The sequence below is a fragment of the Arvicanthis niloticus genome, chromosome 13, assembly GCF_011762505.2.
Source record: "Arvicanthis niloticus isolate mArvNil1 chromosome 13, mArvNil1.pat.X, whole genome shotgun sequence".
NCBI lineage: Eukaryota > Metazoa > Chordata > Mammalia > Rodentia > Muridae > Arvicanthis > Arvicanthis niloticus.
This window is the reverse complement of record NC_047670.1, coordinates 45063819-45082626: the sequence shown is the minus strand read 5'-3', so window position 1 is coordinate 45082626 and position 18808 is coordinate 45063819. Positions and strand designations below refer to the sequence as shown.

Genomic DNA, 18808 nt, shown 5'->3' with positions numbered 1-18808 from the left:
CTGTATAATGGTCTCCACTGTAGCATGAACTAACCAGTCACTACACTACTAACAATCATGGCTTCTTCCCAACAGGCTTGAACAGCCATTAGCTTCCCTAGATGGGATCTTATGAACCCTATCCCCCATCAGTGACAATGTTACTGGCTCAGTCTTGTTCAGGCCCAAGCTGGCAACCACAGTGACTATGCGTTCATGAGTATCATCATCATGTTGGGCTTCTAAAGCAACTTTATATGACTCCCATCCTCATCTCTGGCCAAATGTTTATAGTCTCTATCTTGTGTTCCCCCTGTTGTGTTTTATTATAATTACATGCTTCTGGTTGAATACAACTATAGTAGTGATTATAACTGCCATAACTTTCATTATGAATATATTTTTGTTTCAAACTTCTTCTCCTCATGTCACTACTGTTGAATATAGAAGAAAACCTATGAGGATAATTCTTCAAATGAGGAATGATGTCATTACAATATGCAAAAAGACCAAAAACTGGCTCTTAAATTAAACTAACATTGACATCCTATATGCTCTGAGTCCTTTAAGAAGCAACGTGGCTGGTGTGAAGGGACCAGTTCTACCCCTGCCCTTTGGACAGATCCTCAGACACTGATTGTTTTGCTTAGTATGGCAGAATCCTCTGCTGTCAAATCACATACCATACAGTCTTCCCTCATGCTATGATTTCTTGTGTCAGGGGCAAAGACAGGACATTCCATCCCTAAAACACCCCAGGCAATGCTGGGGCTGGGGCTGACACATGTGGATAGCTACTACTTTGTAGATTTTTATCTAAGCCCCTGAATATATGAATACCATGTCAAAGCCATAAATAAGCTTTAAAACATCTTACAATATAAGTATAACCCACTGAGGTAACCTGGGATTATACAGCATGAGTTTGAAGAAGCTATAAAATCTCCCTGGTGGCCGGGTGGTGGTGGCAAATACCTTTAATCCAGCACTTGGGAGGCAGAGGCAGGAGGATTTCTGAGTTCGAGGCCAGCCTGGTCTACAGAGTGAGTTCTAGGACAGCCAGGGCTATACAGAGAAACCCTGTCTCTTCATCTCTCACCAGATGAAGGAGACAGGCTATAATATTCCTTAAAATTTGTTTGTCACATTATATTTTGTTCCTCTCCAGCTATACTATATTAATATTACTTTCCAATATAAGTGTAACTGTAGGTTTATGGGATCAATCGAGATGGATATTATAGGTATAGGTATGGAGAAGATACAGTTATAGACATGTACGGGGTTGAGGTGGAGGCAGTTGCATGTGAACATACAGAGGGGACTAGCAGTAAAGCAACTTTGTATCTGGGAGAATATTTAGAGAGGATCATATCTTAAGAGAGAAGAACAACGTCATTAACACATTTTAAAAACTAGTCAAATTATATTTACCTAGGTGGTTATTTCTGTCAAATTTTGCTGCATGTAATTATCACTTCCACTCTTTAGTGTTTGCATTTTTTAAACAGAGTTGTACTTGAGATTAAACTAACTCCATTTTTCAATTATAAAGCTCTAGAATATGATGTAGACTAAGCTAATATATTACAGAACTGAGAATAATAAGGTAATTTTCTTTCTTTTAAACAAAAACAATAATATATGCCTCAGTGGCAATACTGCTCAGATGACTCTTGGTAATTAAGCTTTGACATACTGTAGAAATATGCAAATGAAACTTGTTGCGAAGAAGGCAACCTTTGTTTATTTGCAATAAGTACTGTCAAGTTTCTGGGATAGAATGTTGTGTTTATACTTTAATTTAGGAATTTACCTGGTACTCAGGTCTCCATATTTTGGAAATATCTGTAAAATTTTCCATACTTATAACCTTCAACCCAACAAGTATCCATTATCAAATATGTTGATCAGAGCACATTCTGAACTTGAAAATATAAAAAGTGTCTATAACCTTGTTTGTGAGAATATAAATTAGATCTCAATGAAATGCTTGTCAATAACACATTAAGAGAATTAACTAGAGATATCTGTATAGTGGAACGCATGAAATTTATCCCTATAGAATGCTGTGGAGCCCTGAGATAAACGGAGAGGGCAGACTCTCAGAAAGGAATACAGTGCTCTAACGACTTCTAATAGGAGAAAACACATAACAGTTACCACCTTATCAGGTCTAGATACTGGAACTGAAGACTGGAAAGACTTATTTTGTTCATAGTCTGGAGGGTACACACATCTATCATGATGAGATCTATAATGATGAGATAGACATGGCAGCCAGGAAACTCCATGGCAACAAAAACTTAAAAAGAAGCTTCTTATATTTTAATAAGTCAAGAAACACAGAAGGGTCTGGTAAGAGTTCCAAGTCACCAGCTCAAGGCTTAAGCATAGAGGTCTATGTATTCCACTTACTTCCAGGTTCCCAAAGGTTCTATATCCTCCTCCAAATGACACTAGCAGCTGAGTGCCAAGTGTTCATATACAGAAGCCTGTGGGGAATACTGGAATTCAAAACACAAAGGAAAGGATGCTGAAATACACATATCTATAGTATATCTACTTCTAGACTAGATCTATCCCTTTTTTCTATACCACACCTCCACCTGAACCCACCACTACCCACCTAAACCTTTTTCTTTTTTCTCTCTTTTATTGGATATTTTCTTTATTTACATTCCAAATGTTATCCTTTTTTCCAGGTCTCCCCTCTGGAAACCACCTTCATTCACCCACCAACTCCTGCCTTCCCGTCTTGGCATTTCCCTACACTGGAGCATTGAACCCCAACAGGAACATGGGCCAGTGCTCCCACTGATGTTCAACACGGCCATCCTCGGCCACATATATGGCCAGAGCCATGGGTCCCTCCATGTGTACTCTTTGGTTGGTGGTCCAGTCAGCGGGAGCTCCAGAGGTCTGGCCAGTTGACACTGTTGCTGCCCCCACGAGGCTGCAAACCCCTCATCTCCTTCAGTCCCTTCTCCAACTCCTCCATCGGGGACCCTGCGCTCAGTCCAATGGTTGTCTGCGAGCATCTGCCCTAAACCTTTCTTAAAATCAATACCTACAATTACAAACAATCCTAAACTCACCTCTTTAATTCCACACTATATCTCAACAGCTCCCTCTATATCATCACATGTAACTACATCTACCTCAACACCTGCACATATCTTTCACTAGAATTTACTACACAATATGTGTTCAACTTTTACCCAGGCCTACAAATGTTCTGCTCAATATCTATATCTATATCTATATCTATATATCAATCTGTATTGATCTCCGATATCCCCAGTTATACTTGTATTAGAAAGTGTGTCTACCTGTCCACCTAATTATATATATATATATATGTGTGTGTGTGTGTGTGTGTGTGTGTGTGAGTGTGTGTGTGTGCTTACATCTACACTACAAATCAATGTCTCTTTTTCATCTGCAATTAAACCTTTTTACTTGCCTTCTTCAATGGGCAAGCAATTACTAACCGTTTTGATACAAATAAAACAAGAATGTAGGGGTAACAGAGCATCAAAGTGATGTTATGTTGCTACATTGAAGCATTGGCTGTCTTAATTTTTCACTACCATACATATGCATACACATATTTTCAAATCACTCTCATAAAATCCCATGTAAGATCCAGACTTACTTTAAAATACAATCTTCTCAGACACTTTTCTTTGATTTCTGTATCTGATTTCCAGGTCACATCTGGGGTAATTTTGCTCTCAGCTTTTTTTATATATATATACTTGAATTCCTATACATTTTGCCAGATTATTAGCATCCATTGTCAAGTTTCAGTCTAAGACCTGTTTTACTCATTTTTCTTTGATATTCCATCAGTTCACAAGACCACTAGGGCCAATAGAGTCGACATAGAGACACTGTAACATGGAGTGGTAGAGAATAGTTATTAATAACTTTATAAAGTCATACCACATATTAGAACTCGGGTCAATCTGAGTCCTAAACCTGTGTTATTTTAAATCTGTGTTTGCGACTGCAGTGACTTTAGATATATATTGAAACAGATGTCTCACCAAGATCCTAGAAATTGATGATTAGAGAACCTCAAGAGAAACCTTTAATTTTACTCTGTGTGGTTCTAATAACATGTCGATCCGCAATTCTATTATTTCATAGGCTTTCTATTGGTTCTTCCAGCACACACTTTCCCCACATCCACTCTTTCTTCCTCCTCTCAATTCTGGGAAAGACTATGTGTCTACCTTTGTGTTTTTCATCAGTATGGAGAGATTCTTTAAACCTTGGCATGGTTAAATTACCAGCACAATCTTTATTATGAGTAGTGCCACCCTAGGTATAGTTCTGACCATTGAAAGTCAGTATGTTTATAATTTTTACCAAGATGATTTGGAGTTTTCTCACATGCTTTCCTTTCTTCTTCAATCTCAGAAGTTTCTCATGCATGTGCATCTTTGTCCATCATTTCTAGGCACTCCAGCCGCTCCTTCCAAGCTGCCTCTTCTCAGCTATCTTGTAGTCGGATGCAACTTATCAACTCAGCTCTTTTATTCAAGTAAAAGAGAAAGTAAACAGTGGCCACAAATAGAAACCTATAGAGAACAGGACTCCATAGCTGGAAAATAAGTCACATTTCACTGTCTGTTTATTGTTATGTCCTAAAATTCATGCTCAAATAGTTAGCAACCTTAAAGTTCCAAGGATTAGAGCTTGGAAGATGACTCAGTAAAGTACATAGAGCATCAGCAACAAGATCTGAGTTCAGATCTCTGGTACCCACATAAAAAAGTGGGTGTCACAGACTATGTGTTTAACCCCAGTGCTGGGGAAGCAGAGACAAGAGAGTCGCAGGACATATGTAGTCAAAACAGTGTGATCTAGGTCCAGCAAGAGACAGTGTCTTGAAAATTAAGGTAGAGAGGAACTGAGGAATAAAAATGATATAAGATTCTGGGTTTTACATACATAAGTGCCCACATATATGACACACATGATTAGGTACACACACACAAACACACACACACACACACACACTACTATGTGTCCAGTCATCTACCAATAAAAAGAGTAAGAGTTGTATTGGTGGCTCCCAGTGCACTATACACTGAGCTGTTTCTTTTTTTACTTTCAGTGGTTTTAGACTACTTTATACTTAAGAGTTATTTCATGAAATAATCATATTCCTTATTTCTCTGAGAGAAATCATGGCTCAAATGCTGAATTTGAGTGTCATACAGTATTCAACGATACAGTTGATATTCAAATCCAAATCAGTTTAACGCCATAAATCTGTTTGCTGTGTTTGTCTTATAGTAGCACAGATTGGAAACTGAAGCTCAGTGAAATAAAGGACAATGAATACAGATTTTAACAGGTAGGGGAATGTAATAATAAAACATTCATGTCTACAAGTTTGCCTGTATCTTGACAGGTAATTATTTTCTAAGTTAATATCTTTTCCCTCTTTAGGTTTTCAGAAGAATGTATGAACAGCTCTGGAGAGTCTCTTGGAATTGAATATATTAATATGTTTAATTAGCATTAAGCACCACTGTGTCAGTAGGTAATATATGACACGGGGACATCTCACTATCTGGGCCACCAAAGTCCAGAACCTTCAACAGTTTGGGCCAGGTTGGGCTGTTTGAATATGCAAAAACATTCCATACCAGGTGTTTCTGGATGCCACATTTGACTCCCAGAAAGCTCCTGTCTCATCTAAGCCTGCCTTTCTACATCTGTGAGCCCATTAGTGTGCAAGCTGAACTCAGTCCTGTACAAGATTTTCTTGCCTATTCTTAACAACCTAAAGTTGAGATGCTACTGATTGTCTGAAAAAAAAAAAAAAAAACTTGCTTTATTTTGGTCCTGCCTGTTTCTCCCTCTGTCCTCTTGTTCTTCTGACCAAAGACAGCATGGACCTAATAATTAGGGAATGCACAGCAACTGTTTTCTCTCTCTAATCAGCCCAGGGATCCTTTCCATGACAACCCTCCAGAATGAGACAGGAGCTTTGCTATCGGATAATATCTGGCAAAAAGGACCCACTGTTGTCTAGATCAGAGTTCGGGCTCTGACATCATCTAAATGAGCCAGCATGGATAAAGCTGAGAGATAAGATCCAGTAACACAAGACTGGTAGAAAGCAAAGGCTGAAACAGGGCACTAAAAATTGTCCGAGAATAGGTGAGGCCAAGAGCAATCTCCCACTGACCCAAACAAAAATCTAGCCATTCTCAGTGGTGGTATGGCAAAAACCACGAAGTGCCATAGACATTGAGAAGTAAACAGTCTGTGGATCATCAGAGTAATAATCTACTGGTATAAATGAGAAAACATTTAGAAGTCTAATGAGACTATCAAGCCATTGAGTCATAAGGGCAGTTTATAAGATGCTGGATATCCTTGTGACATCAATTAGGTACTAAAAGCTTCTCCAACAACAACAACAAAAAATAGTAACTGTACAACCATGACCTGTTCCAAGTCCTCTTCATAAAAATGTTCAGGAGATTTCCTAATTCATTCAAATTCCTGAAGAACATGAAATGACATCAAGAAAGCTAGAGAGACCTGATAGTTAGGGAATGAGCAGCTCCCTTCCTCCTGTTCTTTCTCTCTAGTCAGCCCAGGGACTTTTTCCATGACAACCCATACAGAATGAGACAGGAGCTTTGCTATCAGGTTACATCTAACAAAAGGACCCACTGTTATCTAGATCAGAGTCAGGGCCAACATCACAAAATACAGAAACACCAAGGGTAACCTGTGTTAAAGGACAGAGGGGAGACACAGTTGAAATAAGTAAAGAACTGAAGTCACATATCCTTATTTATCAAAATGGATTAATGAGCAATGAATGTACTTTATGCTTCAGTGTCCTGCATTGATGATCCTGTAGAACTCTAATTCTTTCTACAAAATTTCTTTCCTTAGAATAACTCAGGATTAATTTAAAACGTTACTGATAACATCCTGTTTCCTGAAAGTAATTTTCGGGTTGGGTAATGTGTCAATGTCATTATTCTTTCTGTAACCAAATAGTTACCAACAACAGCTTAAAGAAGGCAGGGTTTATGCTGGCTTCCAGTTCAGCAAAACAGTTTATCATCATGGGAAGGATGGTGACTTGAAAAGCTCAGTCTGTGGCAGTGGGACCTGGTAGGACAACTTTCTCAAATCATAGCTGACTAGAAAATAAAATTTGGGATGGAAGTGGAGCTGGTTTATAATCCTTGTCTCAGCAAGCTCAGCTCTATTTCACAAAGATTCTAAAAGTAACCACAAACAGCACCACTGGCTGCACACCAAACATTCAAGCATGTGAGATTGTGCAGAACACTTTCATTCCAAACATAGCAGGAAACAAAATATATTACATTGCATAGCAAATGTATTCATCCCATTATATCCCTTCATCCCAGATATGGTGTTTGTCTAAGAATAATTATTTACAGAGTAGAGAAGTATTCACTTGGCAACTTTTAAATAACAAAAAATTTTAAGTTAAAAACCAACAACTGGAAGATGACCTCCAGCCTGGAGCCACATGGTCCAGGCAGACAGAGCAAGCCCAAAATAAGCCTGAGTCCTGTGCCATAATGTTGAGCCTGCAGAGCAAACCTGAAATGACCCCTACCTAGTACCACATAGCATGGATGTAGCATAGCCCTCCCGAGAGGATCCCAGACACCAGAAGCCCTGGGAACAACTAAGATGAGCAAGAAAGTGGTGGAGAGATAGAAGAGAAAAAGAAGCAGAAGGATGTATAAACTGAAGAGTAGTGGACTGAAGAGTAGTGAAGAGCAACCTGTTGTGAGCAGCCAGCAATGCCACCTAAAGCCATGGCAAGGTTACAGTCCATGCTGCCATGGAGGGCCATGTCTGAATTCATGGCCATGTGGTAGCTGGGGTCTATTACCACCACCAGGCAGATGTCCCCAGTCTAGGCTGCCAACTGGTCCCATGCAGAGCTGGCCCTCCCCTCTCCTGGGCATAATAGGAACCTGCCCCCATGTTCATGAAAGCCAGAAAGCAATACCCAGAAAGCCAGTTGCAATACTCAGAAGAGTGGGCCCTGCTCCTCTCCTGGGCAGCACAATAGAGCTGACCCCTCTTGCATAGGTGAGAGTGAATGGGTCTGTTGGGCATGAACATGGGAGAGCTGATTCTGCCCCTTGCAAGCTATGGCATTGGGCAAGCTAACTGGGGCAATGCTGGAGAGCTTACCATGGCATGGGTAGTGGAGAGCTGGTGATCTAACTAGTTCAGCTACCACCAAGGCCCAGATCTAGGGCTTTGAATTGGCCCACCCCAAGACCTACCCAATCTATGAACTTCAGGAATATATAAAGGGGCTGGTCCTACAGATCTAATTCTTCAGGAGCTCTATGGCACAAGGCAATAACAGGATATCTGAAAGGAGTCCAGGAGAGAATCCAGTACTGATTATATAGAAGAAGCCAAAGCCTTGAATCAGACTAATGACTCAATGTAATGAATATTTGCAAGCAGTGTGAACACAGGAGTATTATGTGTGTGACACATTACAGCTTCTACCGAGTTGTTTTCTTCTTTTGTAGGGGGAGGTTGCAAGGGTGGAGAGTACATACAAAGAAAGAAAGTGGGATACATGATGTGAAATTCACAAAACTGAATATTATTCTTCATTGACTGAATATTTAACAATCTAATTCATGGAATGGTAAAAGTTCATACATTAATTAAAATGTGCATGTCTCATAGACATGTCAATAATTTTTTATAGTTTATTTACTTTTATAGATTGGATTATACTCAAAGACAAATTGATTATGTGTCCTAATATGCAAACCTCAAATCTACAGGGAACCAAAAAGACATGTAGAACATGGAACTTTCAGAAGTCCATTGGGATGGATTGACTAGTGGTCTCATGATCACTGAGAGATAGGATAATGATATTAGCTCAGAAATTTCTTTAAAATTGACTAGTTCGCCGTATTTTCTTTAATTTAATTTGTTAAGTGAAGCCTGTTTCGTGGTTTCAAAACATTCTCACAGAGGATGGGTTTACATAATCTTTGGGTCTCCCATTGCCAACATATCACTTACAATGCTCGCTCTGTTAAGTGCTGTTTGGTTTGTTTACTTCTTAGCTTCTGTTTTACCACCACCAGCAGCCACCACTCCCATAGTCCTGAAGTTTTTGTTTTTTTTTTTTTAATTGAATGGATATTTGTTTGCTTTGAATCCAAGACACTAGATTCAGCACATGGTGGCTCATAAATATTAATAGAAAGGAAGTTGAAGAACGAACTTGAAATGGCATGTGTGCCTGTGCACATGCATGTGCATGTGCGTGTGTATGTGTGTGTGTGTGTGTGTGTGTGTTCTCCATAAACCAAGGATAAAGTTGTCTATAGAAATAACTATAAGAGCAATTGGTAAAGACACATAATCCAGTCACAGGCCTGAGATGTTCCTTTTTCTAAACAGATTGTTATTTAAAATAACTAATGGAATGACAGCCTAGCCCTCCTGAGAAGTGATTCAACAGAGAAGCATCTGTAGCACCTGCTGAGCCCACCTGCTGGGCTACCCATGCACTTCTCAATTATGAGCCACTGAACAATAGAGCAGGGATATTAAAGGAAGGCAGGGTGGGAGGCTGTGATAAGTGATCTAATAAATTCAGGAACACTCTGAGAAGTCCTGCGGTATCAAAAGGTAACATTATTTAAATTAGAATTCCATTTCATCTCTAAGTACACACAGTCTGCAGTGTATAGGAATCTATTACCACCTTCGCTAAATGACTGCATACTTAGAAAAGCGTTGCTTTGGATGCTGGCTATCTGTCATTATGCTTTAGAACTGTTCTATTCTTTCTTCTCTGTGGAAAGCTTTGCTTTTATCTCATCTGTGTGTTCAAAAATTGAAAACTACACCTAAGTCTTGTCTTTCTCTAGAGGCCTGTATTGCTGGCCTTGAAAGACTCTTCACATCTTTCTTAGTCAGAAGTGGGTGTTAATGGTGTCTCTACAAACTATGTGTAGGATCATGTCTACTTGCAAAAGCTGCCACACTTTTCTTCCTTTCTTTCTTTCTTTCTTTCTTTCTTTCTTTCTTTCTTTCTTCCTTCCTTCCTTCCTTCCTTCCTTCCTTCCTTCCTTTCTTTCGTTTTTCCTTCCTTCCTTATTTCTTTTATTTTGTGTAGTACACATTTCAAACACAATTCAAACTAAAAACAGCTACTTTGTTCATAGGGACTATTTGGGAGACAATGACAATTTGGGGCTATAAACACACCATTGTTGCATCCAAACAAAGTTGCATATCCCATTTCCTATGGGATATGGTTGTTAACTGGGATAGGAGTACACAGGATGGGGTGAAGATAACGCTCCACTATTGTTAATATACTTTGTATATAGTCTAAATATTTTTCCTTAAGGCTCAAACTAGAGCTTTGGCCCTTTAAATATAGATCTTTAAATATGACTTCTTCTCTATAAAAACACAGAACAAGATTAAACACACTAAGTTAGTTTATCAAACAGAATTAAATACATCTGGTATTAGCTCTGGACTCTGTCATCTAATATTTATCTCATGCTGGACTCATCTCACCTCTCAAATACAAACTTTGATTAATAAAAGATAGCCTCATGATCTCGTTGAAAAGATATGGTGGTAGTGAGCATGTTCAGTTCCAGGGACTGCATAGATCCCAGCATGTTAGGTCTATTCCCTTTATTCCCTGAACTAATCCCAAAGAAGTACAAGTGGATTGCAAGTAATCTTTGATTGAGATATGAGTAATTATCAACACATATAATAGTCATCCAGGATTATACATGTCCATATGACCAGGCCCACATGAAAGGCACCAATGAAAAAGTAGAAAGACATCTGCTGGAGATACAAAGGCACTGGCATTGGCACCGAGTTATTAGCATGTGGAAATCAACCTCAATTTCAATTAGCTCATACTTAACCCTTTAAAATCCCATAGCCACCTTGATTATTCTCTTCTCATTGATCACCATTACTTTTAACACACACACACACACACACACACACAAACCCCCGTGCGCGCGCACACCCACACACATCATTTCTCATCTGGCTCTTCTAAGTCAAAGTGCATGTCCTTCATTCATAAAGAAAAATATGAGACCCAAACAGGTTGATCAGCTTCCCAATGTCACAGAGAAAACAGGAAAGGGTCTGATTCTGTCTCTGCTCTAAGATCTCCTGTCATCTCATTTACTCAGCGATACATCATTTTCAAATCTGCAAATAACCCTGCCTGTCCTTGAACTCCACTTTAAAAGACAACTTCCCTGAGGAATTCAGAACGAGTGGTTCATTCCTTAACATTGTTTCTAGTTTCCTCTGTGATTTCTGCTTTTATCCTTAAAAGGGCTTCTACAAAGACTCTTCCAATTGCTAAGTAAATTGGCTTCTTAACTTGCTATTAATTACTTGCAAGGACTTGGGCCTATTACAGAGAATCAACACAAGGCGGGGTTTCTGTTAATTTATTTCATTCCTTCATCCTGAATTCCAGCTGATGGGCCCTCTTGGCATTACAAATCCAGAGTAAGTAATTAACAACTACACTTTCAACCCAGTTCTCTTTCTTTTCTTCTTTTCTAACTACTTTCTGCCTTGTTTGATCTGGTTCATTCTCCTAATGAGCTTGTGTGTATGCCAGAGTTGTATCTTTGGGTCTGAGTAGATTTAGAAGGTTTGGACGTGTGGAAGAAGGAAGCAGACAGCATTGTGAATGAACAAAAGGGTCACAACCCCCACCACATAGCAGAACATCAACCAAGGAAAAGCAATGTCCATTACCATGCCAACAACACTGCCTCCCTTTAAAGCAAATCCCAGGCATTAGGAGCACCACAGCCTTTATTCCTACTCCTTGTTACCAACCCACGATAACAGCATCAGTACCACCCTCATTTCTCAGATGGGGCAATGATACTCAGAGAAGAAAAGGGCACTTTTCAAAAATGCTACTGCTATGACTAACCCCCATCTCCTGCTCTAGTAGTTGTATAATTAGAGAAATTCGAAAGTCTTTCTTTCAACACTGACATCAGATGACCTAAAGCTCTGAAGAAGAGTGAAGGAAGGGGGAAAGGATAGAATATCTATGTCATTATGAAATAGGGACACCAGTTTTCCTATAGATCTGGTCTCTAAGTTGGATAGATAAGAGTTTGTAGAGAATCTGGTAAAAAGTAAGGTACTAGGGTTAATACTGTGTGACACTGCTAGCAAGAAGAATGAATCATACTCAGTGGCCAGGAGAGACATTTATAGCTTGATGAAATGCACTTCTCCATCTCCATGAATTAAGATACTCCTATATGTTCCATAGAAGATATCATTTATTAGTATGTATTTCAGGGGCTAGAATGTGAAGACATGATCAAAATGCAATAAGTATACTCTAGGAAACTACCTGACTTAAAACTAACTAGAGTGAAATTATCAGACCCACTAAAAAGCTGGGTAAACTTAAGACCAGCCTCAGCTTGGTTTGGGTTCGGAGAGAAGGGGTATCTGGGAATGGCAAAATCAAAGGATTTCAAGTCAAATCACAGGTCCAAGCTGGCAGCCCGTGTTCTGCTAAGATGGCTTTCATAAAGATGAAAGATCATAAGATCATAGAGATGTGCTCGATCCCTCTATCTTTCTCGCTCCTCCCCTCCCTCCCTCTCTCTCCTCTCTCTCTCTGTCTGCCTCTCTCTTTCTTTCTCCTCCCCTCCCTCTCTCTTCTCTCTCTCCTCTCCCTCACTGTCTGCCTCTCTCTCTCTCTCTCTCTCTCTCTCTCTCTCTCTCTCTCTCTCTCTCTCTGTGTGTGTGTGTGTGTGTGTGTGTGTGTGTGTGTGTGTGTGTTTCTCTCTAGACAGCTTTTTGTTTTGGTATTCTAAAAACTCTCTACTTGAGACAGCTAGGTTTCTGCTTGGGACAGCTTTCTCCGCTAGTAAAAATTCCAAAACCTCTTTGGATAGCTCATGGATTTTCTGACTAAAGTCAGAAAAACTGCTATAAGAAATTCTTGTATCTTCTGACCAAGTCAGAAGTCCTATTAGAAAAATTCTAAAAGAAATTCTTGAGTTTTCCAATCAAAATCAGAAAGATAGGAAAATTTTTAAAGAGTTCTGTTCACTCTTCAGACAACTTTCTCTGGATAGCTACTGGAAAACATTCTGAAAGAGTTGGGTCAGCTTTCTAAATGATTCTTGGGACTTCTCAGTGTCAGAACTCTTGTTATAAAGAATTCTAAAAGAACTATTAAAAAATTCTAAAACAGCTGTGTTTGTTCTTCATAAATTTTGACTAAAATCAAAGATCCTGTTAGAAAAAAATCTTGAAGAGCTGTGTTTGCTCTCCATAGATCTCCAGATAGCTTAGCTCTAGCCAGAGACAAATTCTAAAACAGAACTGCTATCACTTTTTGGTACCTCATCTCATGCAGACCAAAAGCCCAATTTTTAATTTACATATCAATTCAGTTATTTATTCCAGGTTCCCCCTTGGCCATCCCATGAAGCAGTATTACATGACCTTAGCCCCCTGAGTCTTAGAGAAAGTACAGCAAGTACATTTTTTTCCTTTTCTCTTTTTCAATTAATTATTTTATTTGCATCCCAAATGTTGCTCCCTTCATGGTCCTCCCTCGCAGAGTTCTTCCCCATCTCCCTTCCCCTTTACCTCTGAGATCTGCCTGCCTTTATAAATTTAGCTGGGTGGGACCTTGTCCTAAGATTACCATTCCAATCACATGGTCATAAATTAGCTCTGTCCCAGGCTGACCCTAATCTCATGACTCTGACTGCATTTGTAATCATAAAACAACAACAACAACAAAACTCAGCTGAGTGAAATTTTGCCCTGAAATCACAACACCTTAAATGTCTTTATCATCTTGCTTAGTATCTTTCTGACAAGCTGGCTCATAATGTAGCTGCCTCTGATCCTTTAGATCTATGAAGCCCTTTATATAATTCATATTGCATCCTCATATTTTTGCAGAGTTGAAAAATTATATTTTGAGCTCATATTTTTAGGGTTCTTTTCCACAGCCTTAAGGATTGTCCTGAAGGTCCCCAGCATTTACCATTTTGCTGAGACATTAGCCATACCTTCACCTCCCAGAGTCATGAAGTCTCTGATTATCATGAGTCAGTAACAAGGAGGACATTCCTGGAGGAACATGAAAATATGTGCATTAATATACAAACAATCCTTACACCCACAGCACCCATTGATGCCACATGTGGATGCCCTCACCTGATGGCCCTGTCCCAGGGGCAGGAATCATGTTATTCGTACATATGTGTGGGCACAGATATCTGTTATTCTGTCCCTACCATACTTGCCCAAGAATCTAACCAGCTGAGATTAAAAAAAAAAAAAAAAAAAAATACATCCACATTTCCTCAAGGCAAAAACTTTCCAGACCTACAGAAGGGTGGGTGGCCAAATTTCAATGCCATTAGCTGACAGGACAAAATTATAAGACATTGGCCAAGACTCTGACCAGAAATTGATGCATCTAATTCTGACAGTGCTGCTGAATTCCTGCAATTCATCCTTGAGAAATTATCTAATATTCCTGAATCATGGATTTCAGACCTGTAGGCCTAAAGTAACATAGCAAAAGTAATTATGAAAATTGAACTATGACAAAGTTAACATCTTCAGAACATTCTGTATGTTGATTTGTGTGGTCTACATGTGTTTGACAATAAGAAGTTCATTCCTATTTTGGTCAAAATTCATTTAAAGATGAAGGAGCTCTGAACTTGCATGGGACAAATATTTTATTTATTTGTTAATACATCTAGCAATTATATACCAGGTTAAAATAAGACTGGAGGTTAGTAGTATATCTCATTTCTTGTCTACTTCCCTCATTAGCACTATCTGACTCAAGAGTACTTAATATTTTCTTAATATATACTTAATATATGGTGCTACTTGAGTCACTCACTACATTTCTTTTTGGCTCCTTTGAGCTCTTTGTAATATTATTTATGTAATAAAATAGGTTCACTAAAAACTATTTATAGATTCATCTGTCCACATATTGGGTTACTGTGCTCAACAAATTTTATCAGTCTAGACAATTGGTGCCTGACATAATTATTAAGTATGTGAGTAAATTGATGGCCTACCAAGAACAAATTCAAATACATTAGATCACAGAATGGATTTTGCTCAAAGCAAGAAATAGGTTAATGGTGAGTTCATGAACAGATTCATCCATTCAGAAAGAAGAAGCATAATATGCTTTTATGCATACAAATCAGGGTCAAATACAGGAAAGAAGCCATCATTTGTGAGCAAAACTAAATACTCAAATAATTCAATACCAATCCACTTTTTAAAATGGACAAAAATAGCTTTAAAAGTTCTCCAAAGAAGATATACAACTGACTAAAAAGTATATGAAAAAAATGTTTAATATCATTGATCATTAAGAAAACATAAAGTCTGTCTGGTTTAAACTTGTGCATGCTAACACAGTCTTTGAATTCCTATGTGTATCTGCCTTGTTGTGTCTGGAAAACTGTATTTCCTTAGAGTCATTCATCACTTCTGGATCTCTCATTTATCTTCATTATTTTCTGAATAGTACTTTGAGCCCTAGTTTGATAAAGACATTCCATTTAGGGATGAGTGCTCCAAAGTCTGTCACTCTGTACACATTGTACAATTGTGGGTCTCTTTGTTAATTAACATCTACTGCAAGAATCTCTTCCAATGAGGGCTGAGTGATGTACTGACCTGTAGCTATAGCAATCATTTATAAGGAGTCATTTTATGGCTATGTTCCACCATTTGCAGAATAATAGTAGTAGTTTTTTCCCTAGGTCCCATGACCTATCTAGTCTCAAATTCTTGGTTAATTTATCAGTATCAGGTATGAGTTCCATCTCATGGAGTTGGCCCTAAATCCACTTTTTAAAAGTGGTTGGTTACTCCAATAATGTTTGTACCACTAATATACCAGTATATCTTATAGGCTGTTTACTTTTATGGGTCACAGCTTTTGTAGCTGAGTGATTCTGATGATTACTTTTTTCCTCCCACAGTGGTATCATCACCATGACCACCAATTAGCCAGTAAGAAGGATGCTTATATCTGGGAATTGGCTCTAGTTCTCCATTTTTAGTGATATAAATAAGTTATTTCTTTAACAACTGGACCTTATAATCAGATTGTGGAGGGCAACCAATATCTTTGATAATAGACTATGATATTTAAGTAGGGATGGTCTACTGGACCCCTTTGGCTAATGATTCAACAAGATATCACCAATTCCTGAAACTGGAGTTTTTACTTGGTGGCATTACTCCAGAATGGAAAAGGAGAATTGCATACAAATCCCACCTCAAAGCAAAAATGTATTCGCAATTAATTATGACTGGAAAAGGAAAAATCAATTTTATTAATTAGATGTCAATAGGATGTCACTCAGACAACCTCTAGAGCAGATCCCATGCCTAGACAAGGTTGGACAACACAAATTGGAGGGATTACTGTGAGTGAATTCTGTTTTACTTTCTTTTAGTAATTGTTATCTTATTGTTTTTTCCCCCTTTTTCTTTTAACCTTTTTTTGTTTGGTTGATTTATGTATTGTATTTTGGAGAGGGGAGAGAGAGAGAGAGAGAGAGAGAGAGAGAGAGAGAGAGAGAGAGAGAGAATATAAAATTACATGGGTAAAGAGGTAGAGAGAATCTGGGAGAAGTTAAGAGAGGAGAAAATGTAATTAAAATACATTTTAAATTTTAAAAAATTAAACATTAAAAACAAGGAAATCAGCTGCCTCTAGAAATATTACAGGTGTGGCTATTGTGTGACTTTTGCAACCATAGGTGGCAGAGAGGAGAAAGGCAATGTCCATACTTAGTAATGTGATCTATGAACATCTGAATGATTAGTAGCCTAACATTCTCTAAAAAAGTGGCACCAGGCGGCTCAGACCACAAGGACCAGGAGCAAGCTGGAGTCTAGAAGAATATATGCCTGTGACTAAGGACTCTAGTTGGAAGTGAACCTGGGACTGATGATCCTCAGATGAGGCCACTCCAGCAGGCTGAGCATGAAGCAAGCCCCAAATGACCACCAGACCAGTGCCATTAGGCCTGTACAGGGAGCTAGCCTGAGATGACCACCAGTTTGGTACCAAACAGGCCTAGATGTGGGCAGACCATGCATAATGTAACCCCTGCCCTCCCCATGTAACACTTGTCCTCCACAAGTGGGGCACAGCACTCCTGAGACCACTTCTGAGATGATCCTAGACAGAGACCCTGGGTACCACAAAGAGGAACAAGTAAGTAGAAGATGCCCAGGAGAAATGGAAGAAAAAGAGTAACAGAAGGATGTGGGTACAATGAAGAGAGGAAGAACTAGAAACGAGGGTAGTGAGAAACAGCTTGATGTATGTAGCCAGTGATGCCACCTGGGACCATGGTGGGTTCCTGACCTGTGCTGCCACTGGAGGCCACAGTTAGTCTGTGGCCCTGCAGAAGCAGGGTTATGTTACCACCAAAGTCCAGGTGGACATCCATGATATGGGCTGCTGCCTGGGGATATGTTAATGTCTGAGGGCTGTGCAGAGTTGCACCTCCCTTCACCTGGGCATCTTCTGAAAGCTGGTCCTAGGAGAATGAGAGCAGGAGAGCCGACCCAGCCCCTCATCAGCTGCAGTATGTGGAAGCCAGGGCCCTGTATATTGCAGGAGTTGTAAGTGAGCAAGCCCCCGAGGGCACAAGTAAGGAAGACTTGGCCTTACCAGTCTTCTCCTGTGTGATGGCATGGAGGAGGGGAAGATACCCTCCTCCATCCTCCTCCCTTACCACTTGCAACAGGCAGAAGATCTGTCCCTGGGGTTATAAAAGGAGGAGAACTGTCCCTGCCCTTCTCCAACTACAGCACTCAGGAGAGCAGGCCCTGCACTTCGCCTGAATAGGAGGGTAGACCCATAGATAAACTGCTGTAGTACATGAAGGGGCCAGTCCTACAGATGCAAAACTACAGGATCTCCATGACACAGGGCAACAACAGGATACCTGAGGGGAGTCACAGTAAGATTCCTGTATTAATAGAGTAGCAGAAGCCAGAGGCCCTGTACCAAAGCAATGAGTAATTGCAATAAATATTTATAAACAAGGAAATGTGGACAAAAGGATATACTGTAGGATACACTGTGATACAATCTGAGCTTCTACAATGAGAAAACTTTTCTCTGTTGTGGAGAAGGTTGCAAGGATAGAGAGCAGGTACAAGAGGAGGGAAAGATGGGTTGGGTTGAGGTGTGTGATGTGAAATTCACAAAGCACCAATAAAAGGTTTTTAAAATGAAGAAAGCAAAAAGGTAATCATTTGGAAAAAGGAACTACTGAAAAGAAGGAGAGAAAATCATGATGAATAGCATCAAAGTATTATATATATATAATATATATGTATATATTATATATATATACACAGAATGTAATTCATTATTTTGTACATCATACAAATGTTAATATTAAAGTAACTGGATTCTTAGGAAAATATACATTTAAAGCACAATGAGCTATTATCTGATGTCTGTTGGGATAACCATGATCAAAAAGACAAATGGTGAGTATAAGTAAAGATATATTAAAACATATATACTCTGCTGATGAAAATGTAAATCAGTACAGACATCATAGAAAAGCCTTAAAAGTTAAAAGAGAGATATCATATAATCCAGAAAGGTCTGTTTCTAGAGATGCATCTAAAAGAATCAAAATCTTAATCTGCAAAGAGATATCTGAACTTCTATAGT

At 39.1% G+C, this 18808-nt stretch overlaps 1 non-coding gene across 1 annotated transcript; it reads left to right on the top strand.

Annotated features, from left to right (window-relative positions):
- Positions 1-16811: 16811 nt before the first annotated feature.
- LOC117719434 (small nucleolar RNA SNORA17) lies at positions 16812-16943 on the top strand. The gene has a single exon (XR_004608166.1). It is a non-coding gene; the product is annotated as a small nucleolar RNA SNORA17 (small nucleolar RNA).
- The last annotated feature ends 1865 nt before the right edge of the window (positions 16944-18808 follow it).